This window comes from Gossypium raimondii, chromosome 6 (genome assembly GCF_025698545.1).
Source record: "Gossypium raimondii isolate GPD5lz chromosome 6, ASM2569854v1, whole genome shotgun sequence".
Classification (NCBI taxonomy): domain Eukaryota; kingdom Viridiplantae; phylum Streptophyta; class Magnoliopsida; order Malvales; family Malvaceae; genus Gossypium; species Gossypium raimondii.
The window spans coordinates 49,871,731-49,884,755 of NC_068570.1; positions in this window are offsets into that span (position 1 = coordinate 49,871,731).

Sequence of the window (13,025 nt, forward strand, 5' to 3'; positions counted from 1 at the left end):
AAAGATGTATCGGAGCATTGATACGTATGATGGTGAAAAGAAAAAAAAAAAGAGAAACGTTATTATAGGTTTCCCCTCTAGTACAACACTTTGGTTTTTGGTACATTGTCAAAGGAATGTGGAAATTAGATGATGCATGTATTGTTGATGACAGTAAATCATAAACGTGAGTCCTGCATGTGCATCAGTACGAAAACTCCTTCCTTGTTGCATAAGCTCTGTATTTGGAACATCGTAAGGATGTATTGGAGGGTTGATATGTATGATGATGAAAGAAAAAGGAGAAACGTTATTATATGTTTGCCCTCTGGTACAATACTTTGATATAAATCGTGACTGGTGAATACTCGGCCTTGTAGAGGAACACTTACGTGTTCAAATTTACAAGGAGGATTTGTGGAGGTTCGGTGGGTATAATTCATCTACTAGCGCTGTGGAGCGACATGATGTAAATGGAATATTGGTTATTTGGAACAAGCATCAGAAGCTAGCACAATGAAAGGGGTGCATTAGTATAAAGCTGCATAAGAGTGCTTAGATTAAGTGTGAACATTTGCATGAAGTGTAAAAAGTACGTGAAATGGTTAGAAAAGTTATTTCACAATGGTGACATACCAGTAGAGTCGTCAGGACATGTGTCCGTCAAATGTTGGTATCTTATAGTTGGTAGTATCCACAAATGGATACTTCGAAAAAGGAAAATTTTATTCGCCTGCTATGCCGTGGCTTTTAAATGGTCTATGTCTTGGTCATATAGTGTCAGTTGAACCTTGTTGCGAGGTTGTACTTTCGCGAAGCTCACTAAGTTTTTATGAACTTACGTAGTCTCTCTTTTCTTATTTTTCAGTTGTTTAGGTTAGATGAGTGTAGAAGGGATTCAGCGAGAACTGCAGACTCTTTCGCGAGCCATCTTTTATTTATGCTTGTAACAACTAATCGTTGGGGATAGATTAAATGTTATATTTTGCCAGTTTTAAATTCCAAAATTTGTATTTGAATAGTTAACTATGCACCTTTAGGCTCTTATGAGAAATATATTTTGGGCACTCCATCAAACTGTTTTTAATAGTAACATCTAGATAAGAATGAATTTTGAATTTCTGTATGAGTGTTAGCTCAATTGATGTTTTAGATAAACATGTCAAGGATTATGGGGCTTTCGTAAATGTTTGTTTAGACATAGTTTAATTATGCATGGCGTATTACCATATAAGGTGCTTTTAAATTTTATATGTTGTTTGATATTTCGGGTTTACGCCACAGTTCATAGGGTAATCTATCGAACTTAATGTGTTAGAATTTCAAATTGATTCTTCAGTTTGATTTGTTTTAAATTGTGACACTCCATACTTGGATCAATGTCCGGGTTGGGTGTAGGGTGTTACATTTCGAGGTTGAGATTTCTTCATAGCGTTCGAAGATCTATCTCATAGCTTTGAAACGTATTTTAAATTACTCAATTTTGAGTTCAGAAGCTAAAGTAATAATTGTTTTAGTGAAGATTGCAAGAGTAGAATTTTTGGACAGATAATTACGAAAATTACAAGTTTCGAGCTTTTGATTCGAGTTTAAATCATATTGGGTTCGATTTTTAGGCTTAATTTTTAATATAATGGATCCCGATATTGTATTTAGTATTTTTTATTATTTTATTACTTATTTATTCGTAATTTTGAATATTTTAAAAGTATTTTAAGTTATTTAAAAGTTTTATATTTCTTAGTCAATAAGAAAGTTTAGTTTAAAACTACTAATTATTTAGACTAATTAGAGTTTCAGATAGTTGTGAGTTTTATTTGGATGTACTTAGCTAGTCTATATAAATGTCTCTTCATTGTTCATTAGAAACGCAATTGTTTTTGTTCATTAATAAAATTTTCAACTTTGGAAGTTAGTTTCTTTGTGCAATATTTCTTTGTTCTGATTTTTAGAAGCAATTTTCTTCTTAATTTTCTTCAAGGAGTCATGGGAATTCATTCTTTATCCTTCAATTTTCCAAGGATTATTTTTTGGAGAGTTGATTAGAGCCATTAATTGAGTGTTCAATTGGACACTTTTCCATCTATCTGCCATATCCATTGGTTTATTCGATCGATCTTCCACTTTTTATTCTATCATTTATTTATTTTGAATATTTATTCTTTATTCTTAAATTTCTTATTTTAGTTATTTGCTTTATTTTTCTTTTTTCCCTAAATCTGCTTTTTTTTTTTCAGGTTAGATCCAAATCTTTTTTTTCTCGAGTCAAACAACTTGAATATGATCTTCTTCCACCTGCTGCTTTATCATAAATGGTTGAAACATGAAAAATGGTCATATTGTTGAATTGACTGGTATTGATGATTAAAGGATATTTTGAAAATAGTAGGTTACGTTGCGACAATGAGCCTATGATGTCATGATGATGAAATCGATAGAGATTGATGTCTCAACCTCAAACCTCTGATGTCGCGATGACACTCACTATTTTGTCCAAGTTGTGACATGATGCCCTCGATGTTGTGATGCTAACTTAATAGTTTTGATATCTTTACAATTTAGTCATTAACCAACCTCGGTTTGACCGCCTTTAAATGTGCAAACATTTAGAGTAAAAACTCATGCAAATAAATACATATAAAATCAGTATGGTATCTGCTAACGAATAGGTCAAATTGTAATCTAGTTTGAGTGTTACAATTGAACATAGGAAAGTATTTTGAGGATCGTATCCAATAGAGGTTGAATTAAATCTAAATATAGTTTCTACACTAACAAGTCTAAACAATAATCACTAAAAATCATATTACGATAAATAAAAACAAGGATTAAGACTACAAAATAAAAATTAACTACTAAAAACATATTAACAATCGAAAATCTCTGAATAAACATGCAGAAGATTAACTCACTTTCGTGTTTGTAATTAACTTCAGAACTCGATTAGAGAATTAGTTATTACCTACACAATATTACCTCTCAACTTCTACTTCCTAACTAATCAACCAGTACACGCTTACCTCTCAGCCTCACTTTCCTAACTGGGATGAATACACGATTTACTCGGTAACCTCGTCTCTCGATCCATTTACCTATATCACTTCCTACGGTTTAAAAGCGCATGCATTCACACCAACCAATCTTATTAGAAAAACCTTAATTCTTCCATTAACCACTCCCACATCCGCTCGTTAATCTTCCTAAAAATATAGCCACTCATCATCTTAAAAATAATCTTTGCTACAATTAAATTAATCATGCAAAGAACACAAAGTAATATAAAATAAAAAAAGATAAAATATGTCTGTGTGATATCTTGGAGTGCTCAGAATATCGAAATCTTTTGATAGCAATTGAGATATCACCTATTGCAAAAAAAAGAAAAAAAAATACAAAAATACTTAATAATAATCCAAGTCGAAAAACAAGAAAATACACTTTCTTTTAAAATAAACTAAACTAAGTAAATACCTAAAACTACTAACTAAAACCCTAAAATGGCTTGGCAAAAGCTCCCTAAGCCTTGCCTCTAATAAAATATTTATAGATGTAACACCCAACTCCCGACCCGTTCTTGGAGTCCGGGTTCTGGATGATACAAATTCTGAATATCTACCTAACATTATTTAAATTTCATCTTCCAACATCTTAACCATACACAATAATATATATACTAACACATACATCCTTTAAAAATTTCTACGTAACAATTTCGTTATGAATTTGACAATAAAACTTGAAGGGTTGATGACTAGGCTAAAACTCCTAGGCATAACCTCTGGAAGCACCCCTCTATATGCATGTTATGATTCCCCCCCCCCATTTTCTTTCATGTTGGTGACGTTTGGCTCAACACTTATAATATCTTATTTTTCAACGGTAACAAAATAGTGGTTTTGAGACCACAACTCCTATATGTGAGATTGAATTTTTATAGTTTAGTTAATGTTTATAGGGTTGCATTGGATTTGTGTTAAATTTTGGTGATGAAACTTAACGTTTACACAGTCAATTAAGTAAAAAGGATTAAATTGTAAAAGTAGAGAAAGTTAGTTGCTATTGGTAAATTAGGTTAAATTGCTTTAGAAATTTAATTTGGTGGCCTTAAATGGTAATTAGAGCATCACTATCTATGATGGATGATAATGGGTATTAAGTTAGATTAAATGAATGTTTTATTCAAGGACAAAAAGGTAAATTAATAAATAAAACTTACGAAAAATGATAAAATAATGTTATCATCTTACTTAGTGCAATGTTTCACCGTAAATTAAAGAACCACCATTTTTATCAAGCTTGAGGTTCGGTTATTTTCATAGCTTGCATGAAAGTAATTTCCAACCCATTTCTTGTGATTTTTATGTTTTGGGAATCTGTAACTAGGTCTAGCTAACCTGTAGCTTCATTTTTGAAACTGTTAAAAATTTTAAATGTTGCCATTGTTGAATATTGATTATTCTTGATGATAATGATGAGTGTGAAGTCTTGCTTGTGATTTTGGTTTGTTTTGTAATGTGATTTTTTTGTTAGTTTTGATTAAAGGGTTGAATTGTTTAAATGCTAGAAGTCATGGGTAAATGTATGGAATTTAGAATATATTTTGGCTAGAAATAAGGGTGTATATATTCTGTTAGCATGATTCAAAGGCAAATTTTGCTAAAATTTGAGATTTTAAATTTAGGGAGTAAATTGTAAAAAATATAAAAGTTTACGGAAAACGTGTAATTAATGAAAATTTAAAGGTCATATGCATTGAATTGAATGTGAATTTAATATATTGTATTTAATTACCATATAGATCAAGATTTGATTCAAAAAGACAATAACCGAGGGAAAGGAAAATTTGTGGAGTAGTTCCTATAACGCTCCAAAAACCAGCCTAGAGGTTTACACCGAATCCCGGAGGTCACATTGATCACCGAAGTGATCAGAAAGCCATTTACAAACGACTTGTCAAAATCTCATTCAAACGCAGCTTCGTTTAATATTTCAGGATTTAAAATAGAAAACTTCAAAATACGATAAAATGTTTGGAAATATAAATCCGTAAAATCAAAAATTCATTCCGAGACAAAACTCAACTTATGGAATTCCAAAATTTAATTTATACCACAGTCCCTTTTTAGTAAGCACGGTCCAAAATAGTTTGAAATTAAAAAGAGAAGAATAATTACTGTGTTTAAAGTCGTGACACTTTCGAGACCTCCGGCCTACCGAGTCCAGCTTCAGAAAACCAAAGTACATGAAAAGGGAAAAACTAAGGGGTGAGCTACATGAGCTCAGTGTGAGTCTAAACTAAAGTAAAAAGCAGGTGACTCAAAACAAATCAATCAACGGTCAGATATACGAAACATTCAGTTGGTCATACAAATCGTGTTTACAAAATTCCAAATACACACAGTACTTAACTATACAAGGTTAAGCAAATTAACGAATACAAATCAGTACACGTGCCCTAACATTTTGACAAACACACATGTAAACATATACAGAGTGTATGCAACAAGTTAGAAAAATAACCCTACCCAATCAGCCAAACACCTCTCCAACCACCCTGCACACCACATATGAGCTAATCAAGCTCAACCAACCATGCACACCTCATAGGACCTCGAAAGGCCCATCCAGCCGTACACACGACATATGTGGCACTAAGCCATGTAAATAAAAGTATGCAGCTAAGTTGCCAGAAGTATTGTACTGTGCGGTAAACCGCTTTACAGATGTGTTGCAGTTAAAACAGCCAAATCAGATTAGACTTCTTCTATTCACAACTAAAACCCTAATTTTATGCTCATGTATGAATGCACATCAAACACTATCAGTCACACAGAAACAGAAGCTCATATTCAGTCAATCAATTACAGAATCGATGTACACAATTTCTAGACAGATACACAGAATCAGAGGTACACATATCCAATTGACCAGATTTAGAATCAATTATGTTAATCGAAGTCTCTAACAAATTTACCAAGGCATAACTGAGAGTTAGAACACAAAGAAAATCGAACGCGTCAAAAATTGACACAGAACAAAAATGACGAAACAGGGCCACACGGTCGTGTGCCCCGATCGTGTGGAAGGGCCTAGGCCGTGTGTGGGTCAATACGCCCATGTGAAGGAAGCACATGCTCGTGCGAAGAAGTACACACCTTTGTGAGAGGAGGCACATAGCCGTGTGACTATGACACACGCCAGTGTGACCCAGGGACCTGGCCATGTGGAAAGCCCGTGTAACTCTCTGTCCATTTGTACTAAAATATGGTGTAGGGCAAACATGATCGTGTAGAAGTCTCACACGCCCGTGTGTCTAGAACACACTCCAATGTGGAAAAGAACAAAAATCCCTAAATTAGCCACACGATCGTGTGGCACCAAAAAATACCCAATATCCACCCCACGGTCGTATGGCACCAAATTTATCCTAAAACCCTAATTCTTAAATGCACATGACCATGTGGCCAGGCCGTGTGACACCAATTTTGTCCTAAAACCCTAATACCCAATTGCAAACGACTGTGTGGTCACGAAACCACACCGAAACAACCTGTAAAACGTGAATTTCAACCCCTACCTCGAGCCCTAAACAATGTGATTCAGAAACACACCACTTACTTTCAGGAAGAAATAAGAAGTCGTTGAGTTTCAAAGAATCCAATAGCAATCCAATATCAAAATTAAACTGTTCAGAAACACACCTTAAAACAATGCCCAACCACCACGAATTGATCGATTCACCTTCTCGAAACCAATTGGAAGCCTCAATTGCATACACAAACTGATTCAGAATGTGATTAATCGAAGTGCACGAATACGACCTCACTTAACAAATGAAAAAAACAAGAATGGAAAAGCAGAAGCGGCAAGAAAAATCTAAGAAAGAAAATGAAAGAAAGTTGATCGTGCGAAAAAGAATTGAGAGAGAAGAAGAAAAGAAGAAAACGTGTAAAACAGGAAGAAGAGAACGTGTAAAAGAATTTGACTTCTTTCAAAAATAAAAATGAAAATTAAAAATAAAAATAAATAAATATTTTTAAACTTAAAACAAATTGAATGTGCAAAAAATAATTCTTCATAACATACATGAGGACTCGAACACGCGACCCAGAGATAAACTAACGCACAACCCACGACCAGACCAGCAGGCCGATTCTGACATCAAAATGCAAAAACAAACACAATTGCTCAACCCACTCACTAACACTAACCACAAACCTCAAAACTTCTAACCCTAAACTCTGGGGTGTTACAGTCCCTATGTTTAAACCAAAAGTGCTTTAGAGGTAAGTTCATAGTATTTCAATACGTAAACGAAATTCTACTTGTAGTATTATATTATTGCTCTTTAGTTAATATGTTTATAGGTAATTATTGTATGAATGCACATACGTTCCCATGTTTGTACTTCGGTACCCTTGAATGCACATACGTACCCTTGTTTGTACTTCGGTACTCCTGAAGGCATATACATTCTCCTAATTCTATTTTGGTATCTTTGAGAACATTATATCATTACATCATCTCATCATTTGTAATCTTGAAATTTATATTATGTGAACCATGTCTAATTGTATTTAGATTAAATGTTATACTATGTCCTTATTAAGCTATGTAAGCTTACGGGTTTCTGTGGATTGTTTTGTAGATAATCATTGCTGACTTTTTGGAAGGTCAACGAACCAACTCAAACTATCCATCTAAGTTGGTAGTTTTGTATCTTTTGGGCAGTGGCATGTATATATAGATAAATATTTGGTTTTTGAAATGTTGATAGATGTAGTTCATAAATGAGATGTGTGTTTTGCTTTGGGTATGTTTTGTATTGATGAAACAAGTATATATATAATGCCTAGATGAACACCTTGATGTTTAGTTGTTGAATGAAGTGGTTTTAATCATAGTGCAATGCTTCTTGATGTTTAGTTGTTGAATGAAGTGGTTTTAATCATAGTGCAATGCTTACTTGCTTAATGTCTTATAAATGAGGTCTTTTGATCATTTGTAGACTAAATGTTTAATATATATATGGTGCCTTTGAATGACATATTGGTTAGATGAAATAGGTTGATATATTTGGTATGCTTAGATGTGTTGGAGTAATGCCTAAGTCTATTGAATGTGTGCATAATTGGAAGTGGTGGAATAGGTATGGTTTGATCTAAAATAGCATAATTTTTGGGTCAAATTTGGTGCACACGGCCTGGGACACGGATTGTTACACGACCGTGTGTCATTTCTAAATTCCTAGTGTTTTAAGTCAGTGAGTTACACGGCCTGGCACATGACCGTGTGTGGCAAGTCAGAGAGTTACAAGGCCTGGAACATGGCCGTGTGACCCTACTCAGTGAGTTGCATGGGTGAGGACACAGGCTGGGACACGGTTGTGTGTCCCTTGTTCGATTGTTACACGACCTGGGCTATGTCACACGACCTGGCCACACGACCGTGTGACCCCTGTTTTCACATTTTTGCAACTTTTTCTTAAAACTTCTATTTTGTTTCAAATTAGTCTTAAATAGCTTCTAAACTATTTTTAGGGCCTTGAAGGTTCGATTTAAAGTCCAATTGTATATTTTTGATAGGCTTTTAACGAGTTTTCATTAAATACCATTGAATGACATTAGTGATAAATTCTAGTACAATTATTTAGATTTTCTTGGTAATACTCTGTAACCCTAATCCAGCGATGGAGACGAATTAGGGGTGTTACAGCCCTCTATTTAATTTCAGGTGATATCTTTATCTTGCAATTAAGCAGACCAATTATAAGTTCAATTGAATTTAGTGAGATTCTATGTGACTGTCGTATAAAAAAATCAAGCTAAGGGATTGAGGGTTTTAAAGGAAATTTCCACTCTCTGGTCATCTCTAGCATTTAACAGATTGTATCAATAAAGCCTTTGCCCATCATCTCACTGCTGATTAGCTTTTACTCCAATTGGTCTTAGCCCTATTTATCATGATGCCATGGCTTCTTTCAGCCATGGTTTTACTCATTTATATCATGGGGCCATAGCATCTTTCAACTATGGTCTTACTCATCTCTAGTGTGATGGGATAACATCTTTTAGCTATGGTATTACTCATCTTTAGGCGTATAGCCTTCGATCGGTCCCATAGCCTAGCCATGATCTTTCATTCATTATTCCTGTCACATTCCATCCATTCCTCTATTTGCCAACCTATACCTTGATGCTCGAACACCACAATGTCCCCTCCGTAAGGCTCGAAGTTTCGCCCATCACGGTTTGCACTCCGTAATACTGTATAGTAGTATCTAACGATTTCTTCCCTTTTCTTGATCCTAACTTCATCTAACCCATCGATATTTCTCATTGTCTAACTTATACGATACATGCATTTCACTTACATGCCAACACTAAGTGCGCCAAATACTAAAACATGTAATCCTGTCTATCACATGCAAATTCTACCCATTCATAGCATACATAATCAACAAAGATCATTCATCGTTTCAAATATGTAGTATAGAAACTCATCTTACTTTCTTATCCTTAACAATTTAGCTTGCGCGATAGCCAAAGGCTCCTTCATCCTGGCAGTTAGGCATAACAACCCTTTATCAATTAATCTTGAGGTCATTCAAGCTTTAAAAACCCAAAATTTATAATTATGCCAAAGTTTAGAGGATCCTTACTCTACTTTTTTTTTTCAACCCACAAGTTCGGAGGGATAAGGAAACTTACCAGTTCCCAATCTTCCTACTTCTAAACTTAAATCTGCACGATAGTTGTAACATACAAAACTTACTTCATCTACATGGTATGCTGTAATTCATTGTAGCAAATTGAACTAGTTTTCATACTTATGGAGCTTGAATACGAGTAATTTTATTATGCTTTAGTTTGTTTTTCTAGTTTAGTTTCAATTCAATAAAAAGTGTAATTTGGGTTGTTTTATGACCGTAGAGGCAGAAAGAAATCTCAGGGAGGACTAATGTACTTAGTGAGTGTGCATGACACCATTCAAAGGAAAAAAGAGCTCGAGGCTAGTCGCAATGTTGCAACATAGGAGTCTAATGTTGCAACATAGTGGACAGAGTGACAAAATTCCAAGTCTGCCTTTGGTGTCGTGACACAAGTAGTGGTGTCGCGACACCGACCCTGTACGTGAAAGCATTACCAAGCTGAGGGTGTTTTGATCCGTACAATGAAAATTAACGTAAAAAAGTCAACTAACTTAAGGCTAAGGACGATGACCAACCCCAACACTATAAATAAACCTATAAGATACTTGAGAAGGACAACTTTCTTAATTTAGAATTTTCTTTGTAATTTAGTTTTTAGTTTTCAGTACTTTTTAGACTTAGGCTTTTCTTTTAGTTATTTTCATTCGTGTTCACCGGAGAATCTGATTTGTGGATTCGACCAACTCTTTGTGGATTTCTCCCCATAAATTATTCAATACAATTCAAGATTCTTCTTAAACCTTTATTCTTGATTCGTTCTTTATGTTTATCTTATTTATCAAGTTTACTGTGTTTATGGAATCTACAAGGAACTAATCCTCTTATGGGATATTAGTGAGTGAAAGTTGATTAATTAATTTCTATGTAGGGTTTCTTTAGCGGATCAGCTATTTTGGATAGGAAAAATTTAAACTCTAGGCCTAACAACCCTAGGAAGTCATCTAGGTGGGAATGAACCCAAAATTGGTATAATCTATCCGTGAAACCCTTACCCACATTTGGTCTAAAGATAAGTAGTTCTTGCCAACTTGTTTATTTAGTGGAAGGTCTAGATATCTTGCTAGGGTAAGGACTAGTTGATTGAGTAGAAACCCAATAAGAATTAGTTATGACCATTGAAGCGAGCTAATCACCCATGCCTTAGATTTGGTTTATTTACATATTCGTTTTTCATGTTTAATTTATTTTGCATATTTATTTATTTTCATATAAAACACAAATTATTTTATTTATGTTTAATTCAAATATAATTTATTTAAAGTATTAATTAGATCTATTTTCGTTTAGGTTAATATTAATCAAGTACTCGCCTCCCTTGGTTACGATCCTCGAAATACTTATCGACTCCATTGTAAACTATATTACAACCTGACCCATATACTTGCAAACATCACCTCAATCTTATATCTTTAGTTGCAGTATTCACACTCTGGACATTAGTTCGTCTGGAGGCAGTCAAGTTGTGGTGCTGTTGTCGAGGAGGCAACGTTACTAGATTAATTTTAAATTTTGACGTTTTAATAGAATAATTAGGAAAATTTTAAATTATAGATACGATCTTTAATTTCTTATATTTCTATTTTTATTTTATTTTACTAACACTTTTCTTTTCTTTAAAAGATCTCAGCACATACCCTTGAAAAGAGGGAAAAGCCCCGTAGAATTAGCTACTGAAACCCGTTCAACAGTACCATGGACGAATTTGATTTCATCTGGTCTAATGATGAAATAAATTATGATTATGAAATTTATGAAGAAGGAGTCTATGAAGAATGGGAAATTCAGGAGAATCAAAGATTGATGATGCTAGAAGTGTGTCAGCTAAAAGGTGAAATCTCAACATATCAGCAGAATAACAACAGGGGCAGGAACATAGACATATCTTGCCATGGGTTTGATGAAACTCAAGGTGAAGGCAAAGATGAAGAAGACTGCCCAACAACAACAGTATCTTGGGAAGGTGAAATCATGAGTAGCCGGGCAACTTTAAGTTGGGAAAACAATCAAGAGGAACCAAGTGAATTGAAAGAAGAAACAATACTGCAAAAGGATGTTCAAGTTGAGACAGAGTCAATAGTGGAGTTGACAATTGAACGTAATAATAATTCAAGTACTGCATTTACCCTTTTACAAATATCGGGTCCATCACAATGGGAGAATAAGCAACATCAAGATATAACTGAAGAGGTAAGTTGTACAAACTTATTTCAATTATTTTGTAAGATGCTAATGTAGAAACACTAGTACACCCCATGGCGTAGCGGAAAAATTAAATCCGCCAATCACATCTAGGGATCCATGTGCGAGGAATGAATAAGGGTGAGAAGGGCATTAACAATAACCTTTAATCGTCTAGAAAACCAAAGATAACTGTTGTAAAACTGATTACGCAATTGTATGTCAATTCCAAGCTGCTACGAAAAGTTTCGGCCTCTACATAATCGACCCTGTATGACAACGAATGACAAGAACTCTCTAAACTTTTCAGAGAGAATTCACTATATAACGGCTGCTAGACCTCACTCATTTTATTTATGGTATATTAGGTTTCCTTAAAAACCCTATATTTCCTAATTCGAGAATAATTGATATTTTAATATGAATCAAATTTCATTATAATAATTAACTAAATATAATAATTATAATTACCGTAATTATAATAATTTTTGATCAAAAAATTACAATTACAATAATTATAATAATATTCGATCGTAAATTATAATTACAATAATTATAACAAGGATTTCGATAAATTATGTTTAGTTGAATTTTATACGAATCAAATTCATATATATTAATTTTGCCATGTTCTCATTATGTGTACAACATACTTGTCCATATAATTCATCCGATATTTAACTGTCCAATTAAATTAATTCTATAAGCAATTTAATTCATGTGTCAGCAATACCAACTATGTTTGTTTTCCGTTCGTTTCAACCATAGAGTGTGACCTTATAGGTTACATATCAAAAACCTTTTAAAAACCATAATTTAATCGTAAATATTCATAAATAATATTTAAGAACTTACTCGTCGGATTTGATGGTCCCGAAACCACTATTTTTGACACCACTGAAAATTGGTTGTTACACATACTGTCCTCTCTCACTCTTCCATGCTTACGCCAGCTCCGAAATAGTCTATCTTTCTCTAATTCTTGTAGGGTCTTTGCCCATGCCTTGTCAGCTTTCACATCTATCTCCACCACTTTCATCACTTTTGGCAGATTCCTCAAGATCCACTTGCCACTACTTACGCTTTTCTTTAACTCTTCCACCACCAGCGTGGTTTCTCATACCTATCACATAAATAGTATACCCTTTTCTTGAAG